A 15,887-nucleotide genomic window follows, 5' to 3' on the forward strand; every position below is an offset into this window, starting at 1 on the left:
CCTCGACTGAACGTGCTACAAAACTTCATCGAGCATTGGCTACAGAGAGTGAAGCTGAAACTCTGTCTTGTAGTTTTCAGTCATCAAGCAGTCCTACAATGTATGGAGCAAGTGTATTTAGCGGAGCAGCCTTTCATGTAGAACACTTTAACATTTCCATGAACGCAGTAAATCAGTCATCTAATGCAAACTCAGCAACAAGAAAGCACACCTTTAAGCGTGTGAAACGCATTTCAGAAGATTCTTCGGATGAAGATAACCCTCCCTTGCAATAGACCGGGAGACGATTTTAACGTGATTACATATCCTCAGTTCTTATTCGTATACTTTATTTTTGTACTTATTGTGTGAAGATTCTTGATGCTCGATTTCTAAACTGATTAAAATGACTTTAAGACACGAAAATTACCGTATGAATTGTCTTTTTCCAACCATTTTGCTGTTGTTGTTTTCATTTTTGAAAAAACGTGATATTTTCGTGTACTTCCATTTTTTGTACTTTCATTATGTAATCGTATGAGGCCGAGTAGAATTAAGGATTAATTTTCACGCGTATTTTCAAAGTTTTCGCAAATAGCCCGAGTCGCGCAGCGACGCCGGAGGGCAATTTGCAAAAACTTTGAAAATACAAGTGAAAATCAATCCTTAATTCTACGAGGACTTATTGCGATTACATGTTTATAACAAAGAGGGCAAAATTTTCTTAAAACTATCAAGGCGCTCCGTAAATATAAAACAGTCGGCCCCAGCCTGGAGTAAAAGCACTCACCCGTGAGCAAAACAAACAAACAATCCATCTGTCTCTTGTTTATAACATGATAGAGGGCAAAATTTTCTTAAAACTATCAAGGCGCTCCGTAAATATAAAACAGTCGGCCCCGGCCTGGAGTAAAAGCACTCACCCGTGAGCAAAACAAACAAACAATCCACCTGTCTCTTAACTTACAAATCAGACAAAACGGGAAAAGTTGATTATTATAACATGTAATTAAGAGAAAATACAAGTTTAATTCATGAGCAAACTAACGAGAATAAAACAAATTCACCTGTAGCTGCACTGTGAAGCTTTCTACTGTTTATAAATCACACGAACACAGATCGATAAAAATAGCAAGCCGTGGGTCCAAAGAAGGAACTCGCAGAGTAATTTGTTCCACTAAATTTGACCTGCTTCTTTCTCCCATAAATACTGAGCCGGTTACTGTTATAATTTTTCGGTTATTGTTTGTTGGAAGAAGCCGTAGCGATGTGAAAGCGCTTGGTCGCGGGCCTCTTGTCCATGAATGATTTCAGTTTTTCAACCAAAAAAACCCGATCAAGTCTTAACTTTTGACACAAATAATCTTTAGCTGTTTCTTCTAAGAAACGAAATTTCGCCTTCAGGAATTTCCTTTTAGCTGTAGCACTTGATTTCCAAGTCTTTTGGCAAGAACAATCCGGCTTAAAAATCCAAAGAACCTGAAAGATGTCGCTGTTCTTGCTGCACAAAACGAAGAAACCAAGAGAAACCAACTAAATGTAGAAATGGCGTGCTCAGCCAATCAAGAGAAAGTATTTTTGGTGCTCGACCAATCAGGAGTGAGTAATTTTGCCCTAGTTGAAAGCAAAATTAACTAAAAATGCCCTCTGTTTCGACCAATCAGCATTCAGTAATTTTGCCCTCTATGTTATAATAACAATAAAACACTTGAGAGCTATGTGTACATGTTTACGAAACCTGTTCAGCGCGGAAAAATTAAAATAAACAAATTACAGCATGGAAAGTGCTTTGTACGGTGTTCACGCACTCGTTGTTTTGTATCGGAAATCTCACTCGTTCGCTGAATGCGCGCACTCGTTCGATTTCTAATACGTCAACAACTCGTGTGTAAACACCGTACACGCGCACTTTCCATGAAGTAATCTATATTTCCTATTCCAAAAAAATAATAATTATGATATGAAAATTGCTCACCTAAATTCCTTTTCGTGTCTTTTCAGTTGTGTCTTGTGTGGTTTGTGGGTCGAGCGGTTAAAGGACTTGAAGCGATTCGGCGGATGTTAGCTCCACTGTTCTTCCACTAGTTATCCGCTCTGCGGATTCTGAAGTTGCTCTCGACGTGAGAATTTAATTGTTTTTCTAGCCATGTCTAGCCCAACAAATCGTTGTGGGCAATGCGATATAGCTTTGTTTTACTAATACGCAAATAGCGTTCAATTATGGCTTAATAAATGCAGATCTGCAAAGGGAAGTTGTTTTCGATACTTTTGCAAGCAATTCCAGCAATAATGGGAGACAGTACCTCAAAGGATTTGTCGGGAATCTTTGGTATCACTTTTGTAATTTGGTCATGTTTATTTGAAAAGATGTTTAAAAATTTTTTGACATTAGCTTGAGTTTTGAATAAAACCAAAGTCGGTGAGCGAGAAAGAAAACCACAATTACTTTCAACAGAGGAACACTTACGAAATTCGTTAATAAATAGATTATGCAACAAAACTTTGCATCCTCGACCCCGTTTCCACGTGGACTATTATGTTGTTTGTACATTGATGACGACTTCGATGATATTGGTGACAGATGAATAGCAATGCATTTTTTTAATTGTGGAAAAATAAAAAGTTAAAAATCGGAAACAAATATGTCAGATATTATTTATGATACATTAACTTGTAGATGACTTAAACACTCCCTATTACGAGAAAAACCGGCTGGAATTTTGAAGATTTTATAGGAAAAAAAAAAGGTTCCTCACCCCTCAATTTGTATTTCCGAGGCGTTTGAGGCCTTCGGAACAGGTATTCTAAGGAGACGCTGTATAGCTGGGTTCTCAGTCGTATTAGTACATTTTCCGGGACGCACACATCAACGTCTGGGAATGAATGACGATCACTAAAAGTGAGGATTCTGAATCAAATGGTAATCCTGTGTTAATAAAAACTGCCACGTCACAGAAAAAAAATAATTTGATAATTTTAATGTTAACTGCGTTAACATGCCGTCTCTGAAGTTCAAGATTCAACTAATCGTTACGATTTTCATCGCGTCAATCACTGCAGCGGACCTCTTAGAGAGCAATAATGTTGGGCTCAGCGGCGTTGAAACGTCATGTTCGTGTGCTGTGATTGGCGGTTTTCAATCAACTTTGTTGGTTTCTGTATTTTTTGTGGTCAGCCAGTTTTCGCCATTATTTTTATTGGCGGCAGTAAAACACGCAAATCCTTATAATTAGTTGGGTTTAGATTCAAAGTCCGAATGTTATTGAAAGGCGCAATAAAGGCAATCCTGATTTTATGCGAATAGAACCCTATTTCAGTAACTCTCAACGTTTAGTTTAGAACACTCGCCAGAGGAGAAATTAACGGCTGTTTTTCTCTCTGTCCCGAACAAAGTAGACAGTCTGAAAGCTTTACCCTCACCCTAGATACTCAGCCACATTCAACTAGATTCCATTTTAAATGCATCGGCGTAGGAATGCAGAAAACTGAGGTATTTGACAAAACCTTTGCATTTCAAGATGTAATCAGCGCAGATAGATACGCATACTTTATAAAAAAACCTCCAATTTTTTTTTTTTCCATATTTATGTACATTTCTATAACCTACCAGCACAAGCGTCCGAAATAATATGTGTGCTTTCTGCCTTGTTGAAAAATTAAACTGTCTTCTGTATCCTTCACAAATCCCTCCTTGGCTGGCAGATCTTTGCGCCTCCGTCTTTGTTTTCACACTGTTGAAACATCCGCTTGAAGTATTTGACTTATGTTTCCGCCTTTTTAAAACAAATGAATTCGCTCGAGATTTTCTCTCGCAAATTACACAATTCCCTTAGTTTGACATTTTTTAAAACGTGCTGAACATGCTTTAAAGTAAAATAAGGCAGGCAAACTTTATAATTAAAGTCAACTTTGCCGTAAAGCTTCCCATCTTCACGAATTTTACTCTATAGATTCCGACCAAAAGAAAAAAAATTAGTAGAAACAGAATCGCACACCCGTAATGGTCACTTCGCAGAGCAGGCTTGTTACAGCGGTTTTAACCATTGGTAGTAAACTGTCTCCTCCCCTAACCCAAACTGTCCTTCCTTCAAAAAGAAAGCTTTATGAAAGAGCTAACTTCATTTAATTCCCGTTTTGTTCGGGTTTGCCGCCAACGCAATGAATTACCTCTTAATATTAAAAACTTGATTGCCGTATTTTACGATAAAGTTTATGAAATTTTTTTTCTTATATCAGGTGGTTTATTCCACAAAATCTCTTATCATCTTTTACGCTGAACTCAGATCCATCGGCGACATAATATTTAGGTCCACTATGAAAACTTCAAGTTAAAAAGGCTAACAAGGCAAAAAAGTGTCACCTGAAGTTGTCGACAAATCTTTACTGAAAAAGAATCGAAATGACCCCAATTAAGTCGACAAATTACCCCAAGGGGAAAAGTTACGTGCTTAATCATTATGATTTAGAGCGTTCTTTGGTTAAAAGTTAAAAAAAAAAAACGTTAAAACGAGCTTTCGATTGCCAGTCTTTGACAAGTGATAAATAAAAAGCGCGCACATGAAATATATACAGCTAAAAGTGTGAAAAAGAAAAAAAATATTTCATAAAAGCAATTATTAGTGGGAATAAAATGCTAAATAAACTGAAGTTCATAATAAAATAGTGCAATGTCTGGGTAATTGTTTCGTATATTGTCTGCTTCACCTGGATTGCCGTATTCCAGGATTCCAGTGTTTTTCAAAGCGGAAATTGCCCTTGTCGATTACGAGAGACCTGTTAAGTCAATTGATTCACGAATAGTCGGCACATGGAATCTTGTAAACAACATTTGTCTGTTGATCAACCTGTGGGGATTGACGTGGGGAAAATAATGTAAATTCCTGCAGCAAGGTCTTGAGGGGTCTGCTTGTGGTTTGAATTTCATTTTGTCTGAGTAGTCTTGAGAGCGGTTTGGTTAGAACTTGAATGTATGGTAAAACTGCGAAACCGTGATATGGGTTTGGAGGATCGATCCATTTAAAGAACATCCCCACTAACTCTTCTGGGGATGGAGTAGTTTCAGGAGGTGGTTTCTTCTCCAGGATGTTTGAAATGAAAGATTGGGGATAGCCGTTTGATACTAGGGCATTTGTGACATAAGTCAGTTCTTTCGATTTTGCCGCAGAGGCGCTCGGGAGGTTAGAAGCACGGTTCAGAGGAATAGAGGCGGTACTTATTTTGAGTTTCTTCTCGTGGTGTGAACCTGTCTGTATTAGTGGATATCCGGTAAACATCAATAGTTATAACACCATCCCTTCTGGATACTAAGGTGTCCAAGAAGGCTTCACTTTTCTAAGTTTTAATAATGAAAGAAATCTTTGGGTTAAGATTGAGTGTTTCTTAATAATGACGAAGCTGTCATCAACGTATCGTTTTAGCTGGCCGAAAAACACGAATAATCTGTCGGCCATTACTGTTTTCACAAATCCGACCCCACGTTTCTACTGGTCTGCGGTCTAACGCATGACTTGACTTGTGACGTCAGGGACTCAACGAAACAACATCGCTTCAGAGCGATTAGGCGCTATTCTCCACTACGTGTAGGCATGTCTTCACCGTCTTCGCCGTATTCACCGGCAATATCTTCCTCAAGTTCATCAGAAAGCGATGCAGAGTCTAGTTTTGACGAATCGCCGAATCACGGGGAGTTGTACCGTACGACGATAGTCTGGAACCGCTAGCTACATCAGAAGAGGCAGCAGAATACAACGCTAGCATGGCTCGAGAAGCTGAAGAAGAAGAACAGCTAAGAGCAAGATTCGATCGGGAAGTAGACATCAGTACATGGTAAGAATTAACAAAACTGTATTTTAGTTCGAACTGAAAAGGTTCTTCTTGATTTTGAGCTGATTAAGGGGGTTGTTATTGCCGTAAATGATTCGTTTATTTACATTTACTGCTGGGTAACTAGGGACATGGAACAACACCTTTTTCAATCACTGGCTCTCTATTTTCCTTGTACTCCAATAGGTTCTCTTTATGGCAGTTTCCCTTATTGTTGTTCAATATCCGAACTTAGTATCCAACTCAAATCTTTCATATTTGTTTCACTTGGTCAGGTGCACGTGTTCCAATTGCTCAGTTGATTTTGCATGTAAGCTTGCAGAGTGTATTTGTTGTCAAGAAATCGATCGTTGTGGAGAAGTGATGGGAACATTTAACAAGGAAACAAGCTGTATAACTTCGCATCCTGGCTTCCAAGATGTTTGCTTGAACAAGTATGTCCTGGAAGTAGCCGCCATTGGGCTGAAGACAAGGAGAGGAAAATCTTACACGAGAATGTTTGTTGATGGACAAAGAGGTGAAGCAGAGTAAGTTGACTTATTCTTTTTGTATTTTGTGCAGTCTTGTGTATTTTCACTGCATGTGTCACATCTCTTTATAGAATAAGAGATCTAGCAAAAGCCATTATTGAGTATTGTCATTCAGTGTAGTGCAAATAAGTGCATGGCTGGGTGTTCTGCAAGATGGGCATGGTCATTTCACCAATGAAATAATTTTATGTGCATAAGTCTTCTTGTCCTCTGAACTTTTAGAACAGGAATATTCACAGTTATTGTTGTTACATCTCTCCAACAAGATTTTCGAGCAAGGATTAATATCATTATATTTTTGGGATATTGTGGAAATTGAAATGACCGAACATCTCCTGGTAAATTCTTCGCTAACAGAATACAAGATATAATTCTAATTTTTACTAAATTGTTTTGTTAGGTTCCTGAGGTCAGTTGCATATCGTCAATTTACCCGACTTCTATGGGACTTCATGGGGAGCTCCAGACGCTATCCATTGCCTTGCTGTGCGTATCACAAAATAAGAAAAGAGTTTCCCAGTGTGGATGGCCAATATCATGGTTTTGAAGATGAGGACAATAGTTGATTGTAATAAATGTGAGTGTTCAAATACAGTGAGGCCAAGGAAAGGGATTATACAAACATTAATTTGGCTTTATTTGTAAACTTCCATTAAAATTCAGGGAGGTGTTTACACAATACTGGTCTGATTTTCACACGTGTATGAGTTCATCCTGGTTCCCTTTTGCGGCTCTGTATTTGTTTACTTTATACTGATCGATCTCACACGGGACTGACTTCATCTCTGTTGTTGTGCAGGGATGAGATTTTCATTCCAGTACGAAAACTCATTCTGGTATCATGGAAATGCAGTATGACTGTTAGTTTTATATTCTTTTCAGTTGTAAAGATTTAATCGCAAAATAAAACTTACACCACCTTAAACACAGTTTGTGTAAACACGATATAAGTTTGCATCTCGTACTGGAATGAAAGGTTCTCCAGTATCAAGTAAACACCCCCTAAGCCATAACTGTAAATATAATTATCTAGTAATTAATGCTTACTTTTGTGAAAATGTAACATTTTTTTCTGTGTGAGTTGCACTTCTGAAACTATTGACAGTTTTTTGAGATAATGGAATAGGTTTGGAACCCTGTCCATTTACCATTTTATTCTGCTTTATGAATTTTTGGCTGAATGGTAAGCATTTGGGAAAATCAACATTTATCTAATTTTGTGGGAACTTCCCATTCGGGGATTTTCTGATTTTTTGGTCAGATTGAAAGTGCTCTTATAAATTATTTATCTATCACTATCAGGGTGTGCCCAATTACTGTTGAAGAACACTTTTTTTTAAATCTGGAAAAAACTGCTGTTAAAAATTTGTCCTTGTGTATTAAAAGCATTTTATTTTTTATTGGCATTGTCTTCTTTTATGACCTAATAGACGTTTTCCACATTTTGAACAATGGGGCTGTCTCCTTCCACTGGTGGTTCTCTGATTTTCCGGTTGTGGGTTCACAGCTGTCTGAAGCTCCTCTTCTGAAAGATGAGTTGAAAAGAAGCAGAGTGTATCAATTGCCCATACGTACATGACTGTGTTATTTCCTGTTTCCAAATTTTATAAGACCAGCACGACAAATTCCAGAGCCATTAGTGCTGGCACCGATGAACCAGCTAACTCATTCAATTTAGTTGGACACTGGAAAGTTAGTGTTATATATAGTATTGTGGAGTTAAAACAACACCCTTGGGGTTGGTAACATTCCAGTCAGGATATATTTTTTTTTTTGTTTACCTGGGCATGTAGGAGAAACAATTACTGTTTCCTTCTCTTTCCGTGCCTGATGTTTGGCAATTGCCTCTTCCTTGCTTTCCTTTTCTAACATAGAGTGTAAATGGTCTGGCACTTCCTGATTTAACTCGTCTTCAACCAACTTAAGTTCTGCTCTTGATGTAGTTGTCAGGGTTTCGTAAATGTCAGCAACATAACCTAGACAATAATATGGCAACCCACTCAATAAAAATGATGTTATGTACAATTCTGTATCATTTGGGGGGGGGGGGGGGGGAGGGTGGGAGGGAGGGAAGAAGACAGTTTTTATTTGTATAAATTTGCTAATGCTGACATTTCATGACACTTTAATAGTGGGTTTTTTTTTATGTGATAAATACCATAGTTTGAAGGCACTTTTGCTTCCCTGACTGTAGCTTCACCTTCCTTGAACTTGGGATACTTCACATAGAAAACTTTATTTCCATCTGTATCCACTTTTGCCTCTCTCTTCAGGTTGTAATTGAAATGTGGGGCAGCCAATATAGTTCTTAACACAGAAAAAAAAAACCAATCACATCAGTGTTCTTATAACTATGAATGATTTTACGATAAAATAACTGGAACGTAAACTTAACTTGATCAAAATATTTCGTCAGTTGAAATATTTTGATCAAGTTAAGTTTACGTTCTAGTTATTTTATCGTACAATTTGACGGATCATGGAATGAACATTTTTGGTTCTATGAATGATGATTCAATTTAAATTAGCAGTACAATTGTATTTGAGAAGTTCCTACTACAATATAATTATACAAGATATTTAACACAAAATGAGAGTAATGCTAGACATACCTGCACAACATACCAAGGTATGAGAATGCATACATCTTCGGGGCAAATTGGTTGACCATGGAATGGTAACCTTCTAGAGCACTTGTCTGCTCCACTGAAGAGGACTTCTTGATGGCCTTAACAAGGCTCGTTTTCTGTAGGGCTGCACACAACTTTTCATATGCTTCTGATACTACAAGACGCACAAATTTACAATATAAATGCCTCTTGTAAATTAGTAATGTTAACGTTTATTTTTAAAGGTGTACGTAACATGGTACTGTCATGTGAATGAGTATGTATTTGACTACCTACAGCTCATATTGTAGCAAAACACAACAAGCAACAATATTACACCGAAGGGGAAGGTGTTTGATGTACTCAGCTTGTCAAAAGCCAGTGTGGATAACCTGCCAGGGACTCTACAGGCTATTTATTATTCCACACTTTTTAGTGATGTGAGCCTGGGTCACCTACAATATGAGAACCTTAGATAGTTGCTTTACAATCCCAGCTGCCCATGTCAGCGAATACATCAAAACATTTATCATACCTTTTAACATCCAGAGACGGGGGGTTGTAATGTTGGCGTGTGCACAGGCATTAAAAAGTCTGTTTGGCAAGTCGGTGTGTTTGTTGAGAACGTGTGAGAAGAAGGCTTCAAATTTGGCAAGCTTGTGCTCTTGGGTTGAAGTTACTGCCCAGTAGAAATGCCGCACACAAGATTTTCTCCACCTCCCAATTATCTCGCAGTTCTTCTCCTTGCTTAACTTTGTCAGCACCTTCTGAATTTCTAATAACACATAATGCAGTGTATTTTTAGCTTGATCCAACTTGACAGGGCTTCTGATATTTCGCGCGGTCGCGGAGCCGCGAAATTCAGGTATATCCGCGGAATCCCGCGAAATTCACAAAAAAACGCGTAATACCGCGAAATTCGTTAAAAATCCTACCACATACATGTCGGTACAACATATTTGAAACTTATCTTGGCTACTGGGGCTGTTTACTTTCCATAAATGCAAATTTATCTTGAAATTTCGTCGCTGCGACGAGTAAACATAATGTAACATAACTACCAGGCGTTCTTAGATTAATGTTGCGAAAAACTGGGCACGAGAAATGAGAAGACGTTTCGGTGACACTATAGGGAGTGGGAAAGGAAACTGCTGTCTGTAGTAATGCAGGCACATGTTTAATCGTACGTGAAGGACACGATCGATACAACAATGTTACGACTTCACAAATGGATTTGAACCTTCAATCACGAACAATCGTGCCTTGTAAACTGCAAAGCAACACAAGAGACCAAGGAGAGAAAAGAAATTTATTGCGTTCCTGTGTTCGGCTCCAAATTGCAGCTGAAAAAGGAGGTTAACCGGCCGGGCGTTTCGGTAAAGCTCATGTTTTTCTTGTAGCTCGAAACAAGTACAATTGCCTTGAGAACTGTGTTGGATGAACTTTTGTGTTTTCTTTCTTGCCCTGAATTTGACATCCTTCCAATATATCTTTTTTTTTCTGGAATCTTTCTTCTTGGCTTTCTTCTTTGTTTTTCGGCGAAATTTGCTCCGAAAACTCCCGCGAAATCGGCCGTTTTCCCCGCGAATTTGTCTCCAAAAATCCCGCGAAATTTGACTTTTTTTCCCGCGAATTATCAGAAGCCCTGACTTAAGGGAAATGCATGACAAAAATTAATATTATCCATAGATAGAGCCGTTTTCAGATGGGTGTCAAAGGTTATTGGTTATGAATTTTTTAATTGTGCCACTTTTCCTACCAATCGCAAATAACTTTCTCACACATTTCCCTGTGATCTGATTGGTTCATTGAGTTTTTAGTCTCTGCAGAGGTGCAATTGGTCAGAGTAATTACTTCAGTCTTGTTTTATGACACTCAATTGAAAACTGCTCTAGCACAAGGAGTGGGTTACTTTTTTGGACCTGCACTGCAACAAATATTGTAATCAGCAGGCCTGACATTTATTAAATATTTGGCAACTGGCTATTATCACCAGCAATTACAGCAGTGAAGATGGCCAACTACAAGTATTTTGACCACCTAGAGTATGTTCTTTGTTTAACCAGCTGCTGAAAACACTGAATAAGCACAAAATAAATTTTATTAATAAGCAATTTGTATATTGGCTTACTTTTTCCAATGTGCCACAGGTCAAAGAAGTGTTGTACCACTGGCTTTCCCAGCTCTTTGCACAGTCTTGGGCAATCTTCCCTCATCCACCTGGCAATGGAAGTATGCCTGTCCGAGATGAATGATTTGATAATCATTCCAGTCCCCAGCAGATATGTAAAGGCTTTTTCGAAAGCCAGCGCTTCCATTGTAGAACTGCTTCCAGATTGATTAGCCTTCAAAATTAACAGACAATTTCAAAGGTTTTTAAAAGGGTAGTTAGTCAGTTACTCAGCCATTAATAATAAATTAATAATTTAGACAGGTTGACAATTACATTGAATAAGCTCAGGGCAATAAAAATGCAGTACTGGCATTGTGTAGTTTTAGGGAACTGTGGGGAACCACAAATCAATATGAATGTGTTTGCTTTGAGGTCTAATCTGTGTATTGTAATATTTTATTGTTTGTATGTTGTTAATGGCTTTATTTGCTTACTTTTCTTCTAAACATACCTGCACAAGAACAATGTGGATGATTAGTCCAATTGTGCACCAGAAGATGGTGTAAGTGCCATATTTGGCAGAATGGCCCATGCTATCGTGACGGCCATCGCCAGCGAGGACAACAACCTTGTCTTTGATCGTGGCCAGTAGTTTCTGCTGGTACTTCCTCCAGAAAGAAACAATGGAAGGGATCAAAAGGTGCCTTTGATGGTAATAGTATGTTGGTTCATGGTAAACCAACATACCCATGTGTTTGAACACCAAGAGAACCTTGCGAATTGAAGCACCAGCACAGAGTGTGGCCAGCTGGAAACTTTCCCAGTAGGTCTGGTTGGCTTCTCCAGGTGCTTGTCCCACCACAGTCACTGCACATACTTTCCACTGTAAGCATTGTTCCCGTCTGTTTCACTGCAACCTTCGGTTTAGGGGAGAAGCACAAGTGGCAGAACTGAAATAATAACAGCAGCTTTGATAGGAAAACAATCCCCTTGGGCTCTTCTCTGATGTTTTTGCCTGATAAATCCAACCTATAAGGTGTAAAGTAACATAAACTATAATTATGTGTATGAATTAATTACTTTCTAATTTTATTTAGCTTCTTATACCGCACAAGGCCAAACACATGAAATTGTCAAGGAGTAATTGAACCTTTTCTTTGGTGCCTGTAATAAGCACATTTTAGGTTATACTCATTGTACATAACTTGAGAGATCAGAACACGGGGGAAATTATTTATTTTACCTTGGATTATCAGAAGTCTCCACACTGTCATCATCATCATGGAGATTTTGGTAGGCTTCATCGATCTCTTCGGGACTCCATGTAGGATCTTCATCATATAATTCATCATTTACCATCTCATCTTCCTCCATGTCACCATCATCACGATTGTCTGTTTTCTCTGCGCAACTTTCCTTCAGTGGAGTGTCAGCCGAAGGGTCATCTGTTACTGGGTCGGTTTGCACAGCTTCATGAAAATAAACATATAAATATTATATTTAGGACATATTTTGGCCATAATAGTGGAGGTGGGGGGACAGGGAATCCAGGAGTAAAGGGGATGGAAAGAGGAAGGAGCTAGTCTGAGAAGGACAGTAAACCACTACAGAAGGGTCAGGAGCCAGAATTACAAGGTTATTGCCATTATTATCATAATCATGATAATTATGATTCTTAGTAATTTCCATTTTTGCCCAATAACATCTTTCAACTGAGCATACATACTGGTATGTCTTACCCGCATTCACCATGAACAGCTGCCTCTGCTCTTACACTTCCCTAAACATTTCAAACCATTGATCTTGATTTTTGTTCAATCTATTTTTAAGTCGTGTGGCATTGCTTTTCAGTCTTGTGACTTCACTTTTCAGCTCTTTGCAAGACCTGCAATTCTCAGCAGTAACAGGATTCTGCTCTGTTATCTACAAAAAATTGAAACCAATGCAATAGGTTGGTTACCAAAGATACTTTTGTAAGTATTAATAGCAAAACCACCACAACCATCATTATTTTTTTGAACATACAACCACTCTACATGCACTCAAATTGTGCCCCTCCCCTCCTCCAGGCCAAGCTACTCAGTATTGAAATATGCATATAGGGTATGTACACAGTCTTCCATTTAAAAATGAGTTTTATTTACATGTAAATGAAAACTCATTTCCATGTAAAAAGAGGCTACAGGAAACTCAGACATCATTGGCTTATTTAATGAACTTACTACTGCTGCTGCTGCAGAAACCTGCTCCAATTCAGGCATCATGTTGAAGTCTGCAATCTGCTCCACGTGGGCAACATCTTGCACTGCAACCACCTCCTGTATCACAGCAGCTCCCTCGGTGTCAAGGTCCCTCTCGGCTCCAAGAGCTCCCTCGGTGTCAAGGTCCCTCTCGGCCCCAAGAGCTCCCTTGGCCTCAAGGGCCCCCTTGGCTTCAAGAGCTCCCTCAGCCTCAAGGGCCCCCTCGGCTTCAAGAGCTTCGTCAGCCTCAAGGGCCCCCTCAGCTTCAAAAGCTCCATCAGCCTCAAGGGCCCCCTCGGCTGAAAGAGCTCTGTCAGGCTCAACAGCTCCTTCTGGCTCAACAGCTCCCTCAGGATTCTGCTCAATATTTTCTGGAGCATCAAGAACTTCAGGATTCTGCTCCACCTCCATATTAGCATGTTCAGCAAATGCTTCATTTAGTATCTACCAATAAAATTGGTAACATAAGTCTAGTAACATCCATTAAATAATGTGAAAGGCTTGCCAAAAAAAACAAAAACAAAAGAAAGGTGTGATGTTTTTCTACACAAGAATACATGCCAAAAGAGAAACTAAAAAAAACTAAACGAGTCCTATACATTTACTTATATCGTAAATAACAACTCTGTAGAAGGTATTTTGAAATAGTGCTGGCTTGAAATTATGGAAGATAATGTAGTTTACTATTAAAAATAGTGCAAGTGAAATGTCCCGTGGATTCAGCGCGTTTTTCTAGCACGTGGGGCCCCGAAGAAAAATTTAGAGTCCGCGTTGAAAATCGCGATTCCATCCTAGCATCGATCGAACTATTTTAGCTATAAAAAAAAACTAAAATAGAATTACATGTACAGCAGATAAAAGCAGTGAGCTGTAAAAAAACTGTTTTGGAATGTGCATGTGGTGTGGAGATGATAAATGTGAGACAACGTGTAGAAAATATGGCGGGGAAATGGAACACTAAGCGAGATTATAGACAACAAAACTTCTCTCACCCTGCGACGGCTCCGCTGCGAAATCGGTGCAGATGTTTTCTTCCAAATGGTTGGAATAGCTCCTGGCTTTAAACGTCTAGCGAGACCTTTCATTGGGTATGCACGCGTGAAACAATCATTTGTAAAATGGTCAGAGCAGACAGGGAATTTTCCCACAGGCCCGGGATTGAAGTTCTTTCGGTGAAGGCTGTCATAAACAGCCACGCGTATTTGTTATGTAATCAAAGTCGTCACGCTTTTCGTTTTGTTTGTACAAAGAGAGCACATGACAACAACTTGATTTACTGGTTTTTGTAGGATATCAAATTTAGTGGGTTTATTTTAGGGGCGTGTGATTTAACTCAAAAGGTTCTTTTCTGTACGATATCAGAGTGGAATAAATCAGAATTTATACGAAAACGATTACGACTACTTCGTGTTTATAACATGGCGCCCAACGTGGGGCTCGAAATCACGACCTGAGGAAAAGATGTCAGAAGGAGATCTACCACGACTAAGAGCAACTCGCGTGGCCAACAGAGAAGTCATAACGAAGCTCATCGTCGAAGCCGATACAATCTTGGAAAATGCGACCTCCGAATTGGATATCAAAACGAAAAACAAGTTAACGAGAATCGAAGAAATGTTAAAGGAAAAATCGAAACTGGTCTCAGATCTAGACGAAAAAATCGTATCCGTCTGTAAAGTGGAGGAAATCGAAAAGGAAATTGACGAAGCCGAAACATTGAAAATGCGAGTAATGGACGCTCTTGCAAATATTTCCCTCACGACAACGCCCTCAAATACGAGTACAACTTACACGACAACCGGTGGATCCGCGGCACAATTTACAGAAAACAACCCTTCTACTCCGACCGGTTCACTATCGACGCCTCCTTCGACTCAAGCCATACAAACAACGGGATCTCCTCCAGCTTCTTCAGCTCCTCCTTCGCCGAATCAAACTTCCCAACATAGTGGTACACCTCCTACAACAAATGCAGCGACATCTAAACTACCAAAGCTCACCTTACCTAAATTTAGAGGCGAAGTTACTCAGTTCAAGCCGTTCTGGGATACATTCGAAAGTGCCGTCCATTCGAACCCGAATTTATCGAAAATCGCAAGGTTCAATTATCTAGTAGCTCAACTCGAGGGAGCAGCGTCACGCGCCATTGCAGGGTTACCGATTACCGAAGACAACTACCAAGCGGCTGTGGACATTTTGATGAAACGATTCGGAAAACCACAACAAATCATCGCTTCCCACATGGACGAACTTTTGAAAATCTCCGTATGTTCTTCAGAAAGGCCTTCTCAACTCCGTTATTTGTATGACAAAATCAGCGTAAACGTAAGAGGCTTAGAAGCCCTGGGCATCAAATCTGCACAATATGGAAGTCTTCTCATTCCGGTAATTATGTCGAAACTTCCTCCCGATATACGAATTTACGTCGCTTGCAACACTAGTCAAGATGTCTGGGAAATCGAACCGCTGCTCGACCTATTGCAACGCGAAATCGAAGCGAGAGAAATGAGCGAAAGAGTTAAAACCGTCCCACCTTTAGAATCAAAACGACAGCCTCCTCCACATTTTGTTCCTGATAAATCGAAGGTTTTGC

At 39.3% G+C, this 15,887-nt stretch overlaps 1 protein-coding gene and 2 pseudogenes across 3 annotated transcripts in view; 1 reads left to right on the forward strand and 2 right to left on the reverse strand.

Moving 5' to 3' along the window:
* LOC146459298 (uncharacterized) overlaps positions 1-15,887 on the reverse strand; it is a 64,120-nt gene that overhangs the window by 42,725 nt on the left and 5,508 nt on the right. The window lies entirely within an intron of this gene.
* On the forward strand, positions 5,400-7,732 carry LOC146459301 (P2X purinoceptor 7-like; annotated as a pseudogene). Its single transcript, XR_014857968.1, has 3 exons — positions 5,400-5,805; positions 6,078-6,329; positions 6,733-7,732. The product of XR_014857968.1 is annotated as a P2X purinoceptor 7-like (transcript).
* Positions 7,730-14,379, reverse strand: LOC146459302 (uncharacterized; annotated as a pseudogene). Its single transcript, XR_014858011.1, has 10 exons — positions 14,287-14,379; positions 13,277-13,738; positions 12,794-12,977; positions 12,298-12,523; positions 11,566-12,083; positions 11,073-11,286; positions 9,401-9,716; positions 8,491-8,639; positions 8,114-8,308; positions 7,730-7,857 (listed from the first exon to the last, which is right to left on the reverse strand). The product of XR_014858011.1 is annotated as an uncharacterized LOC146459302 (transcript).

Source organism: Pavona decussata, unplaced genomic scaffold (genome assembly GCF_977016875.1).
Source record: "Pavona decussata unplaced genomic scaffold, jaPavDecu1.1 SCAFFOLD_220, whole genome shotgun sequence".
NCBI lineage: Eukaryota > Metazoa > Cnidaria > Anthozoa > Scleractinia > Agariciidae > Pavona > Pavona decussata.